This window comes from Pinus tabuliformis, chromosome 8, assembly GCF_031772625.1.
Source record: "Pinus tabuliformis cultivar Carrire ecotype Pingquan chromosome 8, CPIR1, whole genome shotgun sequence".
In the NCBI taxonomy this organism is placed as follows: domain Eukaryota; kingdom Viridiplantae; phylum Streptophyta; class Pinopsida; order Pinales; family Pinaceae; genus Pinus; species Pinus tabuliformis.
The window spans coordinates 1,774,996,442-1,775,019,043 of record NC_142294.1 but is presented as its reverse complement, the minus strand read 5'-3'; the positions used below and the strand labels follow the sequence as shown (position 1 = coordinate 1,775,019,043).

The 22,602-nt window shown below is 35.3% G+C and overlaps 1 pseudogene; it reads left to right on the top strand.

Annotated features, from left to right (window-relative positions):
* Positions 1 to 10,596: 10,596 nt before the first annotated feature.
* On the top strand, positions 10,597 to 20,787 carry LOC149243283 (F-box only protein 13-like; annotated as a pseudogene).
* The last annotated feature ends 1,815 nt before the right edge of the window (positions 20,788 to 22,602 follow it).

Sequence of the window (22,602 nt, the reverse complement as noted above, 5' to 3'; positions counted from 1 at the left end):
AATTCGTTTAACTGAATTGATAATCAGCTCAGAGTCTGCTTCAATTATAATGTTCTGAAGATTGTCATTCTTCAGGATTTCTAAACATTGCTCTAGGGCCATTAGCTTCACCATATTGTTTGTGGCTCTTTCCAAATTACGATGAAAAATGTACAGAATAATTCCCTTTTCATCCCTTATCACTCCCCCATAACTAGCCAGGCCTGGGTTTCCTTCTGAGGCTTCATCTATGTTACATTTCAAATATCCTCGAGGGGGAGGATGCCATAAGTATTTATTAGTGACCACCTGATCTACAATTCTTTTGTTACCCTGAGGAATAAGCCCTTGAAAACCCAACTGAAGTAGAATCTACACATCAATAGCTGAAGGGGGGTTCTTAGGGGGGGCTTGCAATAAAGTTCCAACCGTCTCCTTGAGCTGTCTTAATATTTGTTCCATAATGCTCTGGGAGGAACTCTTTTGATTTTTGAAAATTCTATTATTGCGTTCTTTCCAGACATCCCAAATTAAGAAGCTTGGAGCTAAAGCCCAAGCTTTGTTTACTGTATCATACTCAGAGAAGTTTCTTCTCCAATTCCTTAGGGTGTTGGTAATGCTTCCTCTGTCCCTATCTGTTTGTCTGAATATTAAGGCAATCCCATCCCACAACGAGGAAGTAAAAATATAGTTGTTGAGAAGGTGCTCCATGGTTTCATCTTATAATTCACATAGCTGGCATCTGGATGGGCCAGAAACACCCCTTTTCTGAATGTTTTCCCATGTCAGAATTTTCTTATCATGCATTAACCACATGAATAGTTTGGTTTTCATCCATCCTTGGTGCTTCCATAGTTCCTTCAAAACCCAATCCGGTTTTGTGGAATCCAGCTTAAGGGCTATGCACTTTGCCTCTTTAAGGTTAAAGTTACCTTCATTGTTATTACCCCATCTTAGTTGATCTGAATCTTCTGATATCAGGATCCTTCTTTGATTCAGGATGGTTGTTAGAGCATCAACTTGTGCTTTCAAGGTGGCATTGTTCCTGTATTCCATCTTCTTCCAAATTCTCCATTTTCCTCCGCTATTAGTCTAATCCCAAAATTCATTTACTCTGAGTAACCCTTTGGTGTCAGTATCATTCTTGAGATTTTCAAAGTCTTCTCTTAACAATTTAGTTTCCTGTTGCCATCTATCCTCCCAAAACCAAGCGAGGTCTCCAACTCTTATTTCCTAGAAACTATTTTTCTAGATTATATCTCTGTTTTCCCAAGCTTTATTCCATATGTGGGAGCCCTTTATGATACCAAACATTCTTATATGGTCCTGGGCTTGCTAATTATTTGCATATTTTTGGTTCAAAATTTGTGCCCAAGGAGCATCTGGCTCTTTTAACCATCTCCACCATAATTTCCCCCCAACACTTTTTTTAGCACTTTAGGATCATCCAGTCCTAACCCTCCGTGTGTTTTAGGTTTGTATATATTGTCCTAGGCTACCAAGGACCATTTTTTCTTTTCTTCCCCTTTGCCCCAAACAAAATCTCTTTGAATATTTCTGTAGTGTTGCATAACACCTTTTGGAGCTGGAAGGGTTGAAAACATGAAGATGGGGATTGATTGAAGGACAACCTTTGTGAGCACCAACCTTCCAGCTAAATTCAAGGATCTGCTTGTCCATTTTCGTGCTTTGTCCTGTAACTTATTCATCACAGGCTCCCAAACTATCTTTCTTAGAGGTTTATCTGTGAGAGGTACTCCCAAATATTTGGATGGTAGCATATCTCTTTGAAAGCCTAGTATTCTGGAAATATTTCTTTGAATAGCAATGTTAGTATTGAAAAAGAAAATCTTTGATTTAGAGAGGCTTAACTCTGTACCCGCAGCCATAGCAAAGACTCGCAGGATTTGTTTATAAGCTTGCGCTTCCTTGATTGTAGGAATGCCCTGTAGCATGGTGTCATCTACAAATTGTTGATGGGTTAAAGCATGTCCGTTCCCAGATAGTTTGAGACCCTGAATTTTACCTTCTTCTTTAGCAGACTTGATAGCTCGTCCTAGTCCTTCCATCATAAGAATAAAGAGAAAGGGGGAGAGAGGGTCTCCCTGCCTGAGGCCTCTTGAAGGAGTAAAGATCTTAGATGGAGAACCATTTACCAGAATTGAAAAACTGGAGGTAGTAACCAAGGCCATTACCCATCTCACCCAGTTGTGGTCAAATCCATAGGCTAGAAGTACTTTCCTAATATAGGCCCAATTTAACTTATCATAAGCCTTTTCTAGGTCCAATTGCATAATCATTCCTGCCTGCCTTTTACTTGTCAGAGAGTGAACCACCTCATGAGCTTGAATGATGTTGTTGAGAATTTGTCTGCCCTCCACATACCCCGTTTGCTCCCTGGAAACTAGAGTTGGTAAAAGGGGTTTAAGCCTATTGGCAATTACTTTTGAAATTATTTTATACACCACATTGCATAAAGCTATAGGTCTGAATCTGTCAGGTGTCATAGCATTGTCCTGTTTTGGAATCAAGGAGATGAAGGCTGTGTTGAGTGCTTTCAAAATAGTTCTGTTCTTCCTGGAGTCCTCCAAAACATTCAGTATATCTTACTTGACAATGCTCCAACAAGCTTTAAAGAAATCCACATTGAAACCATCCAGGCCTGGCACTTTTCCATTCTGCATTTCTTTGATGACTTCAGTGACCTCCTCTTCATTCACCGGCCTATTAAGATTATGATTGTCTTCTCTTGTTACAAGCTTAGGGATGTGCTTTGTGAAGTCACTGATGAATTGTGATCTGTCTACGAGAGGTTCCTTCGCTATGCCTTGAAAATGTTGAACCAACATAGCTTCTATGTCCTTGTGGGTATTGAACTGGTTACCTCTAGAATCCTTGATAGTTGAGATCCTGTTGTGAGATCTGTGCTCCAGGGTAGATCTATGGAAAAACCTTGTGTTTCTATCTCCTTCTTTTAGCCATTGTACTCTTGAATTTTGTCTCCAAAATGTTTCCTCTTGTTTGCATAAGTCCTCCCATTCCTGTTGATGCTTGTTAGCTTGCTCATTTCTTTCCCCATCAAAGCCTTTAGTGATTAGGGTTTGATTCATATCCTGAATTTTCTTTTCAACAACATTTTTTGCTTCAAAAATGTTGCCAAACTCATTTTTATTCCAATCCTTGAGCCTGATTTTGATATGTCTCAATATTTTTTGCAAAATGAACATTTTGGTGCCCTGAATATGCATTTCTTCTTTCCACCATTTTTCAATGTTGCTAATGAAGTCTCGATGGGTAAGCTAGATATTTTCAAACTGAAAAGGTCTGTTTCTTCGGGTACCTATACAAGACGCCTCAAGCTGAATAGTGCGATGGTCCGAGACACCGAAGGGGAGAATCCTCGCCGTCATATCAAGGCCTATGAGCATAAGGTCCTCTGAGATTATGAATCTATCAAGCTTTGAAGCTACTTGAGACTGTCCACCTCTTTTATTGGTCCAGGTGAAGAGGCCATTACGACTGGGTGTCAACTAGCTTCATATTGTTAATAAAATTTTGAAAAGCTATAGAGTCTTTTCCTAGTGTTTTGGTCCCACCCTTCTTTTCCGACAGGGACCTAATCATGTTGAAGTCCCCTCCTAAAATCCATGGTATTTCTAAATATCTGTCTCTCAGATCCTCTAGTGAGTTCAGTAGTCTGAGTTTGTCATCAGGCTTCTGTGGACCATAAACATTTGTGATTAAATAAACTTCCCTGTCTCCCACAATCTGGATAACCACTGATAAGTAGTTTCTTGATGATTCAGCATCCACTATACTTATTCTTTGAGGATTCCAAAATGTGAGAATAACTCCTGCTGTTTTGTCTACTTTGACTTCTAGAAATTCATATTATTAATCCATTTGCTATGTATTTCTCTTATTTTTTTTTATTGAACACTTAGTCTCCTGGATGAAAATCATTTCAGGTTTCTCTTCTCTCATTCAATTGCTAAGATTCCTTTGTTTCCTTTTACTTCCTAGACCTCTAATATTCCAAGATGTGAGCTTCATTTAGTAAGATTTGTAAAAGAATAGCTGGTTAGATATTTCATCTTACCTAAATCTATCATCAGTTTTCCACATTCTATCAACAACTCATTTTGCTTCTTTCTACCCCTTTTCCTGCCTGTGTTTCTGGGCGCTAGTCCTGCTATGGTTTTCATGGTTTTCACCCCTTCGTTGTCCTGACTTTTGAGGTTTCTTTTACCTCCCGACCCTTTAGCCTGAGTTCTCCACAGAAACAGTTGCTGGACTTTGTTGAACTCTTCTTGAGGTAATGAATCCATTCCTTCCGTGGTTCCATGTTTCAGGAATTTTTCCAGATCTAGATGTTCTTTGTCGAGAATATCCTGCAGTTCATGATCCTTCGTTTCCACCTCACTCAGGGTTATCTCTTGGTCCTTATCAAGTTCCATGTTACTCATCATAGTCTCCTATTGTTGGTTTATATTCTGAATCTCCTCCATATTTTTTTCCTTTTCCTTCTCCCCTGGGCTGTCCTCCATAGACTGATTTTCCTCTTCTAACTCCTCTTCTTCTTCTAGTACCTTGTATCTGTTCTGGCTTGTATGCTTTTCCTCATTGTTTTTTTCTGTACCCTTTTCCCTCATTTACCTCTATTACCCACCTTGTGAAAGCCATCAGTATCTTTCCCTACTATGGCTTTAGTTCTGCTCTCTGATTTGTTGAGAGGGTAGTCCCTAAACAGATGCCCATGTTCATGGCATTTGCGACATCTGAAAGGAACATGTTTATAGTTCACCACTTATACCCATTCTTCGTCAAAAACTTCCAGGATCACCTCATCTGGTAGGGTTCCCAAGAGATCCATCTCCACACATATGCGAGAAAAGGAAGTGTACTTTCCCCTTATAGTGGCCTAAGATATTTTAACAAAATTCCCTAGTTTATTTCCTATAGCTGATAAAGATTCTGGTTACTAGTAATCGAGAGGTAGGGAGTAGAGTCTTACCCAAACTGGGACCGAAGTGAAAGTCTCACACTCTGGGACAAAATTCATCCTCCAAGGCCGCATATAGAGGCCTGCTGCAGCACAGAAGTAGGGCCCGCCTTCGAACACCCTATCTTTGTCCTCAATGTTAGTGAAAACTACAGTGAAGAAACCCTTTGAACCAAGGTGTAGGTCTATACCTCCTTTAGGTTTCCAGTGATTTTTAATCCATGCCTGTAGCACCTTCTCCATTGGCCATAACCCCATGAATTTACAAATGATTGCGTAAGTCGTCATGTGATCCCCATGTGCCTGCAGCACTGGATCTCTTAAAACTACTCTAGTTGTAATAGTAGTCTTAGGCTTACATGGACAATTATGTTTTTTAGTTTTTGTATTTTGATTATTTTTCTCAGCTCCTATCTCTCTTCTGACTTCTTCTCGACTATCACTCTATTCCTATGTGTCTCTGTTGTTCTGTTCTCCTCCTTTTGAAAAACCTTTTATAGTCTCCAGCTGTTTCTTGCCGCTGCCGGAGACTGCCCGACTATAGGAGGGAGTGGAGCTCCCCCCCTACGACCTTCCATGGTGTCTAATGCTTAATGTTTTCCTGTAAACCCTAGCCTCTCAGTGGAAGCCTTCCTCAACTTTATGATTCACATTCATAATTAGAGATAATTTAGTTATTATTGAAGTTGTTTAATCTATATATGAAAGATAAGGACCCTTTGAAACTTGCTTTTGAAATTAAATCCATCAATCATGAAATTGAATCTACTCGTGTTAAAGTTAATCTATAGTTTACTTCCATTATAAATTCCCTCCACCCTAGCTATTCACACTACTTGGAAGCTATCCAAGCTAGTGGACAGTTAAAAGATTTAGACTTCAATAAATTAGTAGGAAAAAATGCAGAAAGAGAAAAGGATTTTGGCAAGAAAAGAACACCTACCAAATCCTAATGTTTAAACTTTATGCCTTTCTCAAAAAAATCAAAACCGTAAAGAAGAATCTACCATAAGTAATAAGAGTGGTAGAGGTTATGGTAGGAGGAATTATAGAGGTAGGGGAGACAACAATAATTAGGGAGATAAACAACAGAATGATAAACAAAAAAGAAATTTGACTGATAAACCAACTATCAAATGTTTTAGATGTGGTAAAATTGGAAATACTACTATTAATTATAGAATTCATTGGGAGAAAGTTAGCGAAAGCAGAGAACAAATGAATGAAAAGAAAGATCAACCACTTCCAGATAAAGGACAGTCTTTTGAGAATGCACATTATGTTGTTGGACATTGTAATTTTAATATGGATGATGTCTTTAGTACCTCATTTTCTTCATGGCATGACAATTTGATCTTAGACACATGTGCGACTTGTCATATGACATTTAGGAGAGACTTGTTTGAAAAATCTAGTGATCACATTAATGTAGTACTTTATTTTGCTGATAAATTGCAAGTTAAACCTTCAAGGATCATTTTTATTCGATTAAATATTCCATGGATTATAGATTATCTTTTACATGATGTTCTTTACATCCCATAATTTCAAAGGAATTTGTTGTCTCTTATATAGGTCAGACAACAAGGACATTTAAGACACATATTTGATGGTACAAAGGAGATTCGAAGAACATATGATGATGAGATTGTTATGACTCATGTGGAAGAGGACAAACTCTTAAAATTGAAATATATGTCATCCATTGCATTAAATACTACTCATTCCATCTAGAAAAATGATACTCTTTCTTCAATTTTATTATGGCATGCTCATTTTGGTCATATAAATTATGACAGACCACAAGGAATTAAAGGGCTTCCAAAAATTCCAAGAAATAGCACACCATGTAATGCTTGTATTTTGGGAAAGAATTCTAAGCAATCTTTTCATAGTTCTACTTATAAAACTTCTAGAAAATTAGGTCTCATACATTCAAATTTATGTGGACCTATGCATATTATAACTAAAAATGGTAATAAATATATACTAACATTCATTGATGATTATTCAAGGACGTGTTAGGTCTATCTCTTGAGAGAAAAATCACAAGTTTTTGATGTGTTTAAAAAATTTAATCTCTTTATTACAAATGAAACTCAACTTAATATAGGCACTCTAAGAACTGATAATGGTGGAGAGTATAATTCACGTGTTTTTGGTAGTTATTTGAAACAAAATGACATCAAACACTAAACAACATGTCCTTACAATCCACAAAAAAATGGTGTTGCAGAACGAATGAACATATTGTTTCTTAAGATGATTAGATCAATGATGTTATTTAAGAATGTAAAGCTGATCGTTTTGGAGGAAGCACCGCTTTGTTCAAATTATATAAGAAATCGTGTTCCTTCTTATGTTATCAAAATAAAACTCCATATGAAATGTGGTATAATCGTCTTCCTATTGTTCAATATTTCATAGTTTTTGGTTCTCAATGATATGATTTAATTCCTAAGAAGAAAAGAAACAAGCTGAGTGCAAGAAGCAGAAAATGTACATTTTTGGGATATTCCATAAATTCTAAGGCACACAGGTTATATGATGAAGAAAATAAAAAATTTATTTTCTCAAGAGATGTAGTTTTTCTTGAATCAGATAAAGATACATACATAGTTGATAGACAAATTAATCATTTAGAAAAGTTTATTTTATATTATGAATCTTATAATAATCTTCCACATCGTGAAGGGGGGATTCCCATTCTAGATTAGTCAGTGGATTTTCCGTCAATAAATTTTCCTGTCAATGATGATAATGGTTCTGCCAAAAAGAAATTGGATGACAGAATTGTTTTTGTGGGGATGGAAAGTACTTGCATTCTAGAAGATCCTGCTCCACAAGATGAATAACCACTAAGAAGATCAACTCATATTAGAAAATTTCCAAGAAAATATGATTATTATGAAATAAGATATTCTTCAAGTAACCTCAGCAATGGTTTAGCATATCACATTCTAATGTAACACAACAATCAGCAGTGGTCCCAACCCCTAGACTATGAGAATACAACCTTTAGATGTTGTACATATCTACAAACTGGCCATCTTCAAAGTACTTGTACTCAAAATAAGAAAGAAAGAAAAAATAAACATACACAAAAGACGAAAGGTTGGCAATTTTCTGCATCAAAGACAACTGCAATAGAAGATGAAGAAACTACAGATACTACCACAAATAACAATGATCCATAGGCTACTATGAATCAAGATGAAACAATACCGAAATCAACTTTAGTTCCAATGTCTACTGCACAGCAACAACAGAATGAGATGATTTTGTTCACCAAAGAAGCAATCAACACCAAACAAACTCATGTTTTGGATGGCTCGAATTATGACAAAGAAATCTCGCCAAAACTGAGTCTCAAAGGACCATTGTATCATCCACCCCCAACTTTAGTGGTTTGTAGAAAGTGGAAAAAAAGAAAGGTAGGAAAGAATAGTATAGGGTAACTCTTTCATTATTTATTATTGATCTTGGTCAACAAGATCTGCCATTATGGATATTCTTGATAGCATTTACAACATATAATTTTGTTCTCTTTTATCTGAATTTTTTTTTTTTTTTTCCTGGGGTAAAAAAGATGTTCTTTAGGTAACTATTCTCATGTTTTTGAATATAATTTCTTTGTTGATAGTGAGCCTAGTTGTTTTGAATAATATGTTAGTTGTAATGAATGATAAAATGCAATGCAAAGGGAGTATGATGCACACATTAAAAATGGCACTTGCAGGTTGGTAGATCCTCCTGATGGCATCAAACCCATCAGGGAAAGTTTTAGGGGCTAATATTCGCCCATGGGATAATTTTCTATATTTTTTCCAAAAAAAAGATTCGCTAATTTCCATTTTTTGTAGAAATGATTCGCCCAAATTTTATAGAATGAAATTATTTTACCCTAAAAATTGCAAAAATTATATATAGACTATATAAAAATATTATAAATTTGAATATTTTTACAAAAATATCTCCAAACATTTTATAGATTTCATATTATGGACTAGTGGGATTCGCCAAGGTTTCTAAACTTTAAGATAAATTTCCATCCTTAAAATTTTCCCTGAAACCCATTGGTTGCAATTGGATTTATAAAGCCAAATATAAAGTTGATGGTTCACTTTACAAGTACAATGCAAGACTTTTCGCAAAGATATATGCACAAAAATAAGATATTGATTACACAAAATTTTGGTCCTACAGATAAATGAGGCACTATTGGAACCTTGTTTTTCTATTGCAGCACAGAAAGGATGAAAAATTCATCATATGGATGTAAAAGCTACTTTCCTAAATGGATATTTGAAGGAAGATGTTTAAAATGTTTCAACCATAAGGTTTTTCTTTCAAATGGAAAGAACAAAAGGTATGCAAGTTGATGAAGTCCTTTTATGGTTTGAAATAAGCACCCCGTGCATGGTATGAGAAACTAATTGAAAATCTTCTTAATTTGAATTATAAGCATTTTGAACTAGATGATGCAACTCTTTTTGTGTAGAAGGTTAGAATATTATTTGTATATCTATTTGTCTATGTTGATGATTTGATGATTACAAGGAAAAATGATGAGTATATATCATCGATTAAGAAATAATTGCAAAAGGTTTTTGATATGACAAATTTAGGTTTACTTCATTATTACGTTAGAATTGAAGTTGATCAAAAACCTCAACATATTTTTCTCTCAGAGGAAGTATGTGGAAATTTATTGAACAAATATGGAATGATGGGTTGTAATTATGTTGCCACTCTAAAGGAACAAAATATGAAACTTACTTCAGAGGAAGGAAAACCATTTGAAGATCCAACAAAGTACAACAAATGTATCGGAAGTTTGATTTATCTCTCTACTACTCATCCCGACATAAATTTTGTTGTAGGGGTACTTTCCATATTTATGCATCAATCTTGTGAAGGTCATTGGGTAGAAGCAAAGATAATACTTAAATATATAAAAGGGACTCAAACATATGGCATCAAATATTCCAAAGTTCCAGACTTCCATCTTACTAGTTATTCAGATTCACATTTTGATGGTGATAAGGAGTATGGAGTCTCAACTTTTGGTTGTTTGATGAATCTTGGATCAATAGCTATTAGTTGGGGATCACAAAAACAATCTATTCTTGTTGATTCTACCACTTACGCCGAATATGTTGTAGCAGCTCTAACTACAAAATAAATAATTTGGCTTTGCAAAATACTTGAAGATTCATAAGAGAAATGAAAGACTTCAACTCCTCTATTCGTTGAAAATTCTTCTGCAATTCGATTGGCCAAGAATCCAAAATCTCATGATCAAACCAAATATATCAACTATAAGTATCATATAAAAAATAAATACAATATATAGATATATGTTTTATATAATGGGATTCTCATTGTTTTTCTTGAGCTCAATTGTTGAGTGCAGATTTCTTGCAGCTTTGTTACTATTTCTGACATCCTCTTATGTGCAACATTATGCCTGGAACATCATCAAAATGAGGGATTGTGATGGAGAAGCAGCTGGTTCCTATAGTCCTAAAAATAAGTAATATGGCAACTCATGATGAAGCAGCTTAAAACAGAAGAGTAGAAAGTTAAATGCATCAATTTTATGTGAGGATTCTATGATAATAGATAACATATCTTGTGCTGAACTTCATGATGATTTATTAGCAAGGGTGCTTGCACGGTTTCCTGTGTCTCACTTCTTCTATTTTGGTTCAGTATGCAAAGGATGGAATTCAATGATATATTCTCCAAGTTTTTTGAATTCTTGTTCAGAAGTCCCATTTTGTTGTCCATGGTTCTACGTGGTGGACTCCAAGTTTGATCAAGGAATTTTAGATGACATAGATGTCAAAAAAATGGCACCATATCAATCTCCCCTCTTGTCTGAGAAAAAATGTGAAGTGCAAACCAATGTCATCTACAGGAGGACTTATTTGTTTTGGGTCATCTCTTGGAAATTTCATTGTGTGCAACCCTCTCACTAGATAGTGTTGCATATTACCACATCTAAATATTACTCAGACCATACATGCTATCACTATGGTTGCAACTAAAAATTCGTATAAGGTAATACCCACATATGGGGATTTTCCTACATTTTTCATGAAGGTATATGATTCATCAATATGTTACTGGAGTCAACCATCTATAAGTTGTAACATAAAGGAGAGAAGGTATAGAAAATGCTATTTGAAACAAAATTTAGTAGCGATGATGGAACTATGTAGTTTTTGAACAAAGGAGGTAATGTAATTGCTTCAGATGTCTGGAGAAGTCCTTCAAAGGAGTATTCTTCCATCTTGACATCATGATATGGTGGTGAATATATAGTCTATTTTTTGAAGAGAGGGGGAAAAGTAGTGGATTGTAATACTCACCAAGACCTGTGGTATGAATACCCCCCTCTTCTACCATCACCACTTGAGTATTATCTAGACATTATGAATTGTGGGGGACATATATCCGTGGCATTCCTCCTGGAATTTTTGGAAAGTGCCCATGTGATAATATGGAAATATAAGGACACACATTCTAAGTGGGTGCAAGTCTTAGCAATCCCCCCTTCAATGTCTTAGCAGTACTATGCAAAAAAATTGATATCAACTGTATAGGTTATGACAACTTGATAATGATTTGCATAAGTTCTGGCCAATTCAGCAGTCAAGTCTTGTGTAACATCTTGGAAAACTCATGGCTAGAATTCAACAAGTATTCTTATCATTGTTTGTAAATAAATTTTCCACGTGCAACATAGCTAGTGTATGTATTATAAATGAAATCTTGATGTATACCATAAGAAACTATAAATATAAGAAAATGAGATGAAGATCTCAACTTTTTAACAATTCTAAGATCCAAGCCATTGTCAAATTTACTCTATTATGTGATTAAGTGCATTTCCTGAGTTTCTGTCAAGGCTAAATACATTGTATTTATGATCTATATTTTCATGTGTCAAGAATGTGACAAATCTAACTTAGACTTGAAGCAAACTATTTTTTTTCAATATCAAATAATTCTTCATTAATTGCATCTTGTTGAGGAACCTCAGAAAACCAGACGTTGTGCATATTTATGCCATGTGAGTGACTAACATCCCTCATATATTTTTAGCTGTAAACATATATTTAGCATGACTCAGTCCAAGGATTTTTTTTCTAAAATGTGACAAACTGTTTATTAGAACTTGGAATCTTACCACCGAATTTTCCAACTAAATGATCACTATTCTGTGATGGATTACTATTATCATCATCATTCTTATTAGTTATGCTAATCACATAAATGTTCCCTATTAGCCCAACAATATTTATGCTGTAAAACAATATATGAAAATACTCCAATATGAAACAATCCATGGAGCTCATAATGTCTCTAGTAATGTTATCAAGGATAAAATAAAGAAGAAGAAATTAAAACATGGTCTATACATTGGCATTATTACAAGAATACTTGCAGCAACAGGCACAATAGGGGCAGTTTTGTTGATCACTAGAAAGTAAAACAAGTCCTTCAAATAACCTACAATAGTTCACTACAAGAGGCCTATCATACCCAAGCAAAAAGATGGAAGTGTCAGAGGGAAAAATGTTTTCAAGGAGCAAATGACGGGCACAACAGATTTGATAATGCTTACATACACATTGGATCAGTTCAATAAAGCAATTGAGAACTTCATTCCTAATTGTAGAATAGAAGGTTTTTTCTACCATGGTACTTGAGTGGTACCCCTTTGGCTATTAAGCATATCAAGAAAGGGATTTCAGATGAGCTAAAAAGTTTGCGCCAATTTCAACAAAATAATCTTACTGGGTTCCCAGGGATCTACAATGAAGGTGAGGATCATTCTTACCTGGTGTTTGAATATGCATAAAATGGGTCTCTCAGTGATTGGATTCATGGTGGTTTAGTCATGAAAAACAAATTTATAACCTCATGTTCTCCCTTCTTGACATTGGATAAGAGGCTCCATATCTTTCTTGATGTGGCCATGGGATTGCATTATGTACATGAACACAAACATCCTAGTTATGTGCACAAGGACATCACAAGCAACAATATTATGTTGAATGCAGAATTGAAGGCCAAGATAACAAATTTAAACATGGGTACCAAGCATAATAGCTCAGGTACACCTACATACATGGCTCCTAAATACATTTCTCATGGGAAAGTGACCACAAATATTGATGAAGGCAACAAAAGTTTTCTTGGCTAAAACCATAGGTCCTTTGTTGGAAGCCAACAATCCAACAAAAGAATTGAAGGGTTGGATGGATACTTCATTGCATGAAGTATATGCCATAGACTGCGCTCTAGACCTCGCCAAACTTGCAAAGTCATATGTTGAAGAAAATCCATTAGCTAGGCCCACCATGGTTGAGATTACTCAGATACTTACAACATTAGTGGAGGCACCATCAGTTAAAGCAGAGATGTCAATTGGTGCCAACAACATCAGTAATGTCTAAAGCAGGTGAAATAACAGAGATGTCAATGGATTCCAACAACATCAATAATGTTCAAGGCAAGTGAAATAGTTTAACTGTTACAGGAATGTATCAGGCATATATAAAAGAAAAAACCAGTTTTGTTCAACTTGTTTCCAACCCACCTAATTTACTTTGGTGGTTGTGTTTGTGAGCCCTTTTTTATAAAATTCCCAATGTACATTCACTGTTCATATAATAGTTAAAGAAATCAATTTATTCCAAAAAAGAAATGTCCTTTAGATATCCAGTACAGGGTATGTGGTAACCTATTATTATTAGCAAGGTATTTGATTACAATACATAAAAACCCATTACAAGTCATCAACAATAAAATCAAATCTAATGTTACACCATTAATAGTTAAAAACAGTTGCGAACAAAAGCTAGCATGGACAAACTTGTCCAACCACGAATAAACACAATCTTATGCAATGCACCAACATATATTGAAAAATATTTCGAAGAAAAGAATGTGTGTCATAACTAATCATATTGTAACCATAATGTTTTAATAACAATCACACGACCATGAACCAATTACTTTTCTCAAGTATATTTGTCCATATACATGGAATATATTACATTTGTCCATAAATTTGTCACCCATACAAAAAACCGTAATCGTTACAAGTTTGGGAAAAATAATACATTAACGGTTTCTTCTTTAGTGAAAGAACCATGCCATGATAGACCCAAGAAAAATGATAACAACAACCCATTCGCATAATGGGGACCTATCTTGATGTTGATCAATGATTTTTGTTGTAGTGGATGGTGATCCTATGTCATATTTGACATCTACATCTACACTTAACAATGCTTTGGACATTATATCACTAGACATCTTTTGAATGTTTGCAAAGTAATCGATGGTAAAATATTGAAATTGACAACTCCAATTTATTGCTTCCCTATAAAGGGGTTTTAAATTGTCCTTTTGAACCCGATAGGTTTCTTTCATTTGATTACATATTAGCTTCGAGTTGGTGAAAACTTCAATATCATTGACATCATGTTTTTTTGCCTCTTTTATCCCTTCAACAAGGGCAATGTAGTATGCTTCATTGTTTGTCATCCTTCTAGGCACTTCTCTCTTTCTATGGAGCACATGATTTGTTTCCATATTGTGAAGGAAAAATTTCACAACTGCTTGAATTGGATTTGGAAAGCATGACACTTCAATGCATAAAATCCACTTTTGCACCATTTTTTACACTTAGAAGACCTGGAAAATAAGATAACAATAAATTCATATTAGACAAGTAGGAAGTTATCTATTTCTTAATACTCAACATGTTTTTCAGTGATATATAATTGAAAAAATTAGTTATGTATTCCTAATATATTCCACTAATTTATAATTCATTGAACAATCATAAACCATTCCATTCTTCTTTCCTTTTATGCCTTTCAAATATCAGGACAAGGAAAAACAACTTAAAAATATCATACATCAGTTAATCAGAAAACATATCAACTCAACCATAGCCAACAAGGAGATATCATTCTATAGTATGTACCATTCAAACATGAGCATCAAGTACCTATCCAACAAAAGGGAATTGAGAAAAATTGACCCAAAGGCTACTCCAAAGCAAAGTATTGGAGTATGCTAGATTTGTAACAGATGCCAAACTATAAACATTACTTGAAATATGAATTTGGATGTAAAATATGCATCGTTGAATGTGAAAACAAAAAGAGATCTGGTTTAACTCCATCGTACTATGGGGTTCAACTCTAGGGCATTGTGGGCAATACAGATCTATCCAAAAAGCCTTTATTGTAAGATCAGTCTAAAGATTCAAAAAGGCTTGAATATTCTGTAATGTAATGAAACAATAATTATTAATCCATCATTGATAGTAGAGAATTGATAAGCAAATAACACATCTATGAAAACCAAAAAGCACCGTCAATTTACGAACCAACCAAATCCTCACTGATGGAAAGGGAGGTTGTTAGCTTTTATCTATATATAACCCAAATGATTTGGTTGTACTTTGTGCTACTGATTAGAAAAGCTGCAAGATGAAAGTTAAGGAAATTCATAATTGCAAAATTCCAGGTGTCCAAGAGTTGTAAGAACAAGAAATAAAATAAAATAACAACTGAGAAATTGAGCTCCCAATGTCTCCAACAGGGAACCACAGAATATTTCTCTGCCAACTTTGTGCTTAGAAAAAATGCAAGATGAAAGCACAGGAAATTCACAATTACAAGATTCTAAGTGTCCAAGAACTTAAAGGATAAAAAGTAAATTAGAAAACAAAAAAATTGAACTCCTAAGGCATACAACAAGGAAACAGAGCATATTTCTAAAGTCAATTTTATGCTTAGAAGAGCTACAAGATGAAATCATATGAGATTCACAATTGCAAGATTGTAGGTGTCCAAGAGCCTAAAGAATATAAATTCAAATAGGAAACAACAAAGAACTCGAGTTGACAAGGTCTACATAAGGCATGAGAGGCTTAATATTAAACAAAAATAACCACCAAAGATATTCCTTGAGAACAACAAATAAAGGAAACAAAGAGTCACCAAATAACTTAAGCATTGTTGTTTTGTGGAACCAAGACACAGTCAATAATATAAGTGCTTCACAGAAACAAATGAAAACAGAATGGAAGAATGAAACATATCTCACTATCAACTTTGTGGATTTTGATTTTAATATGGGAGAACTTAAGTCTCAGTTGTAACTGGATTCTTTAACTCCAAGATCATCAAGCATACAAGGTGACCAAATTTTTACAGTAACTTGAGATTTATAGCAAGAGATACACACCACATGCCACACTACACAATCTGTGCTTGTAGATAAGTATTTAAACAAATCTACTTCAACAAGGATGGAATCAACCTTCAACAAGAATGATATAATGGAACCAATATATCAATACTATTGTACTTTTTAATTCCTTCATAGTTCTTATGACCAGAAACTTGAAATCCCAGAGATTTTAGTACTTGAATATGGAATGGACCAAAAAATTATTGACTAAAGTCATTTGGTGACCTTCAGCTAAAGTGAAATACTATATGGAAGTGTTCTTTGCACTTGAAATATGTAATTTCAGTTTAATTATTGATAAAAAAATATGTTTTCTTTGTAAAAAAAAGGAAAAAAAAAGAAAAAAAAAAGATCTCTATTAATGTCCATCGAATCACCACAAGACAGGTCAATAGGATTCAAAAGTACAGACAATGTGAATACATATTTATAATTCAAATTAATATTGATCTTTTATAAAGTTCCTAAAGTTTCTTCAAAGACTAACATATCTAATATTAGCAGAATGACTAAGCAACATCATAAAAATATACCAATAGAATAGTGTACATACTTCTATTCTATGGTTATCCCTCTATCCCTATAACTTAGATTTGAAAACATTAGCATTTTCAGGAGGTGATCCCATGTCACGTCTAACTATGAATATGTAGTTTTACAAGAACTAACTAACAAACGTACATATGTGAGAAATAGATTAATAAGAAGTATATAAATGAAAAAGTAAGACAAGAGCATAACAAAGTAAGACAAGAGCAGAGTAAAAAAAGGCTAGAGCAAAGCATTTTTGTAGAAATTCAATCCACTTTCATTAACAAACATGATTAGAGTATTGTGCTCATACAACAACTATAATGTTATCATTTCCTATACCAGAGATTAATTATAGACTGAAAAATACCTTCTCAAACTGATAATTAACATACTACTAGAAACATATCAAATTCCTAGTTAATGTAGCACCAAGAGGTGTTGAGACCCTCGTGGTCACACAACCACCCTTATACAATCAATCGGGGATCTTTTTGGCCTCAAGGGATTCAATGCTTCTTGGTGCTATAATGATCAAGGAATTGACCAGTTGCTAGTTATAGATTGAAAATTGACATTGTAATCTATAGTAGTTTATATATAAACTGTAACCAACATAATCGTGACCTAAGAAGGGCAAGTGGCAAACATTAGTATCCATTGTAGCACAATTAAGTCTTTCCCAAAAGGTTGAGAAGATGATGCAATTATTACTTGAAAAGTGTAAACTATCTTCAACTACTTGGAGCATTTTAAGCAACCACATAAATCAAAATACTTATATTTTGGACAGGAATCTATTAGCAATTTCTACTAAGCTAAAACCTATTTATGTGAAAACATAGAATAATCTGGTAGTTTCTGAAAGAAGCTCACACACTACTCTGAGACAATTGACTTTAATCAGTTGAATCTAGCAAGAAAGACCTGTACCTTATGTCCAAATTAGTCCTTAGAGAAGTATTAAGGTTGATAAAGAAAAATTATTAACTCTAGCTTTCCATGGAAATGAAAAGCGACAATAGGCTTCACAAAAATGAAACCAAAACATATGTAGATTGTATACACTAAAGAAGCATTAAATTTTACACATTTTTTTAAGGAAATCAGAGATTTGCAACTTATTCATAAATGGAAGGGAGAAAACCTATTGCAAGGTAAATCCATTTGCTTCAATGAACATAAACCAAAGAGGTTATGTCTTTGAAAGACCAAAGGGCATATATGCATATGCTAAAGTTGAAAAATACTTCTGCAAAATATGCCGAACAAATAGTTCCTAAGAATAAAGCATATGGCAGGGACTATCCCAGTGTAACCTAACGAAAACATAACACACCCATGCATGCTCTCGGAAAAGAGCATAAATATAATAGTGCATAATTCTATGAGACAACTTGGAGGATAATGCGATAATCTTTATCTACATTACGCTGATGGAAAAAGGAATGCAGTCAGATTAAGATTAAAAAAAATGTAAATAAAGAAGACTGGCTAGTTACTTCGAGAAAAATAAAATAAGATCGAAACTATAAGCATATATGACAAGCATGAAACCGCTACAATCACTACAGATTTGAATTCATGATGTATTTGATTAAAAGTAGTAGGAAACTGCACCAAGAATTGACTTTCTAAATCACTCACAATGAAAGTCAAACCTAAAGAAGCTCAATTAACTAAAACACAAGAAGAACATGTTTCCTCATATACAATCATGAATAGAACCCAGATTTGTTAGAACCTAGATCATGAATAGAACCCAAATTTTCTACAGAGAAGACACCTGATTCAGAGCAGAAAGTTATAGAAAATGGGGGTTGGTATGTTGAATTGTTGAAAAAGAGAAAATGAAAAGAAAGCAATTGGTTGCGGGGTATGGAATTGATGAGGAAGAGGAGATTGAATGAAATCAATGAAGGTCGAGATATTGAATTGTTGAAGATGGGGAACTTGAAAGGGGAGGGAAAGATTGAAGGCGGAGAAGGAGATCAATTTGGCGAGAAATGGTAGAAGTTTTCATTGGCATTTGTCGATTTGGAGCAGGGGAGCAGTTAGGATAATTAAGGAGGGAAAATGTAAGAGGAAGTGGAGAGGGGGCAGGGTGGAATGAATGGTTTGGATTCTGAAGCAGGGGCAATTTCGCAGAGGATGAAGGTTGAGTTAGTTCAGGAATGTGTTGAAACTATTGAACAATATCTTGGGAAGCCTCTGTCCGAGAGGTTTCTGGTGGAGAATTTTTGGAGCAATGTTACAGTAAGGAGTATGTGTGTCTAGCCCTGAAACAAAGGAAGCCATCAATCTGTGATGTCTATGTGCAATGTCTTGTGATGTCTATGTGCAATGTCGAAATGGGTGGACCCATCGATCAAATATGTGTGTATATCAACAAAATAGGGAATAGAAATTTTCTAACGAGGATTCAATCAATGGACGATGTTGAGACACTTGCAAGTGCTTGTGTCTTCATGTTTTGAGAATGGAGTTCACTAAACTCATTTTGTAGGTAGAATGGTTTTTCGAATTGGAGGAATGTGTAGTGTTTTGACTTCACCTACCCGCCACATTTGCCTTAACTCGACCAGCTTGGAAAATCACATTGGATTCAGATTGCCAGAGAATTCAAACAAGAATTGGAACATTCCTGCATGGAGCGACGGACCTCGACGTTTGAGGAAAAAAATACCGATGGCTGGAGTCGGAAATTTTTCCAGTCGGCGGATGTTTCCACGCAATGCCTCCGCTTAGGTAGACTATTCCTTATTTATGATTTATTTTTCGTATTCCGTAACTTCATATTTTTCACACTGTATCACACAGTCTTAGTCTAACCATTATCAAATTTGCCTCGAAAATCACTGAAATTTCTGTAAAATTTTGATAAAATTAGGTAGGGATTTTTGTAAATCTAGGTTACTGCCGTCAAACTTCAAGATTTTGAGTGACCCAAAGATTTTTGAAAGTACTGAATTCATTTCAACCATAAAAAATATAATTCAAATATTGTTATTGCAAGATTTTTAATTTTTTTTTTTTGCGCAGATTCAGGCCACTTCTAAATGTCCAAGCAATTCTAGTGCCTCGGGCTATTTGTATTATGGAGCAATGTGAATACGACAACGCGAATATATCATGTCCAGATAAAGCACAAAACGACTCCACGATTAGTGAATCTGATGCAAGCCCTAAAATTTCTACTACTCCACATGATGAATTCAGACAACTGCTCGTACTGCATGGTAATTGCACATAACCAATCACAACTTTAAAAATAGGTTTAAAAAAATAAAAAAATAATTACCTTCTATTTATAAGGTGTGAATTTTTTTGGTTAAAAAAGTCAACGTTTGCGAGGGATAATCTGATATAAAAAAATGAATTTTTCCAAATGGACAAAATAAAATGAAACTCCATCTCAAATTAAAAACTAAAATCAAATGTCATGCTGAGATCACAAATTCACTTCCAAAAAACAAAAAGTACATTCGCTTATGATGTCCATTATGCCTTGAATAACCCCAAGGATACAGCTAAGGATGCCAACTAATTTCCAAGCCAACGTGGGTAATCTATCATAAACGAAAGCCGGGCAAACAAGTGTTTCTAGCAGAGATGTAGTGTATACTGGACGGAATGATACAGGAAGGAAATCGATGGAAAGACACGTGGCATAATCTTAACACACAAGCAAAGAGACCAAGAATGACAGGTTGTCCCTCCGTCACGTAATTCCAGTGATCAGGGCTCTTCGTTACGTTGTTGAATCCGTCCACACTTTGGCTTTCCCTCGAATATTGACTGGATTTCAAAGGTTTATACTACCTACTTATATTCCATAATAAAATACAGGCTATCAGAGCTCCTGTACGCAGGCTATGCGGGGCTCTACGAGAACACATGCCGACTACGCCACGTGCAATGGAACAGATGCCGGAGAGAAACTTGACAGGCTTGATACAGCGAAGACGCCTGAGCAGACGTTTTAATCCACACGGATTTCTGATTTTAGCTTTTAGATTGAGATGAAGCCCAATATTCTGATGGAGAAGTATGAATTAGGGCGCCTGTTGGGGCAAGGGACGTTTGCCAAGGTCTACCACGGTAGAAATCTCGAAACCCGCGAGAACGTTGCCATTAAGGTAATGGACAAACGAAAAATCCTCGAGGTCGGGATGAGCGAGCAGATTAAACGGGAAATCTCGGCAATGAAATTGGTCCGACACCCCAACATCGTTCGGCTTTACGAAGTCCTGGCGAGCAAGTGCATGATTTATATCGTCATGGAGTACGTTAATGGCGGCGAGGTCTTCCAGAGGGTTGCCAGAGAGGGGAAATTGAAAGAAGAAGAGGCAAGGAAGTATTTTCAACAACTGATCAGCGCGTTGAATTGCTTGGTTCGTCCGTCCAGTTCTAAGTAAGTCTTCTATGTGCACTGTTTTTTCATCCGGTTCGTCGTCTCGCCCTGATCCATCTATGTACATGTTCCTCCAATTCACTCATGACAGGACTATCAAATCCAAAACTTCTTAGTCTGACATGATGCATTGTTTTTGTGTTCCTAGCCTGGGTGAAATAACAGGTCAAATAACAGGTCGGGAAGAAGGCCCAACAACTACCCAATGTGCAGTTCCTTGTCATAGGGAGGGAGGACACGTCACTGAGACAACGCAGAGTGCAACTCACGCAGAGTGCAACTCAGGATAGGATGAGGAACTCCAAGGCACATTCTTCAATGTCAAGGGAAACTGCGCAGTGACCACTAGGAGGAAAAACTGCGCAATGAAAGACACCAGTTGCAGCTGCAAAGTGGGACCTTGAGGGGCACTTCTACGCAGTTCTGGAAGAAAGAAAAGACAGTTTTACCTTTGAAAGCTCTAAGAAAGCACTTGTGTAGCCCTGTGCCAGTCATGGGAATAGCAAAAAGTGACGCTTTTTCTTGTATTTTTTTTCAACCGAGACTACAAAACCATAGGACTAAATCCCCCTACCTAATCTATAAAAAACTTTTTCTGGCCATTATGGCCTTCCACCATAAACCTCCTTATACAAAATGGTGGTATGAGAGAGAATTTCTGGCCATTATGGCCTTCCACCATAAACCTCCTTATACAAAATGGTGGTATGAGAGAGAAATCCTTGTAAAGAGCATTGTACATAGCTACCATTCACCTAAAAGGTTTGAATTGCATACCATTACTTTGTGGTATGAGATAGAAATGTATTCTCTGGTCCGTGCTTCATGCACATAGAAAGAGCATTGTTCACAGCTAGCATTCAGCGAAAAGGTTTGAATTGCACACCATTACTTAATTATTGAAAATTATTAATGTTAACACCGATCAGTCCGTTAATTAAAAATTAAATTTCAAGAAAATGTTTGAATGGCATGGTATTATTTTATTATTGAAAATTATTAATGGAAGATGGTTAATTAAAAGTTAAATTTCAAGATTATTGTAGCTTAGTCAACAGAAATATGATATATATACATAAAATGAATTATGATATTTAATATAAAATAATAATATTTCTTCCATACAAATGTAACTAGTGTCTCTCAACATGATATTTTTTTCTAATTATGTTAAAAATTATAAACCAAAATAATATTATTAATTTTTTTTATAAAACTTGAAATTTATAGAGCTAGGTGTTGGGCGTGCCAACATTTAGGGGATCACCTCGGTATAAAGTCTGAACTAGATCTCACACTGTTCGGTGTGGGTGTCCCATTCGGTACGATGGCCCGGTTGCCATTATCATAAAGATTTGTCTCAACTCTTGCTTGTCAACACAAAAGA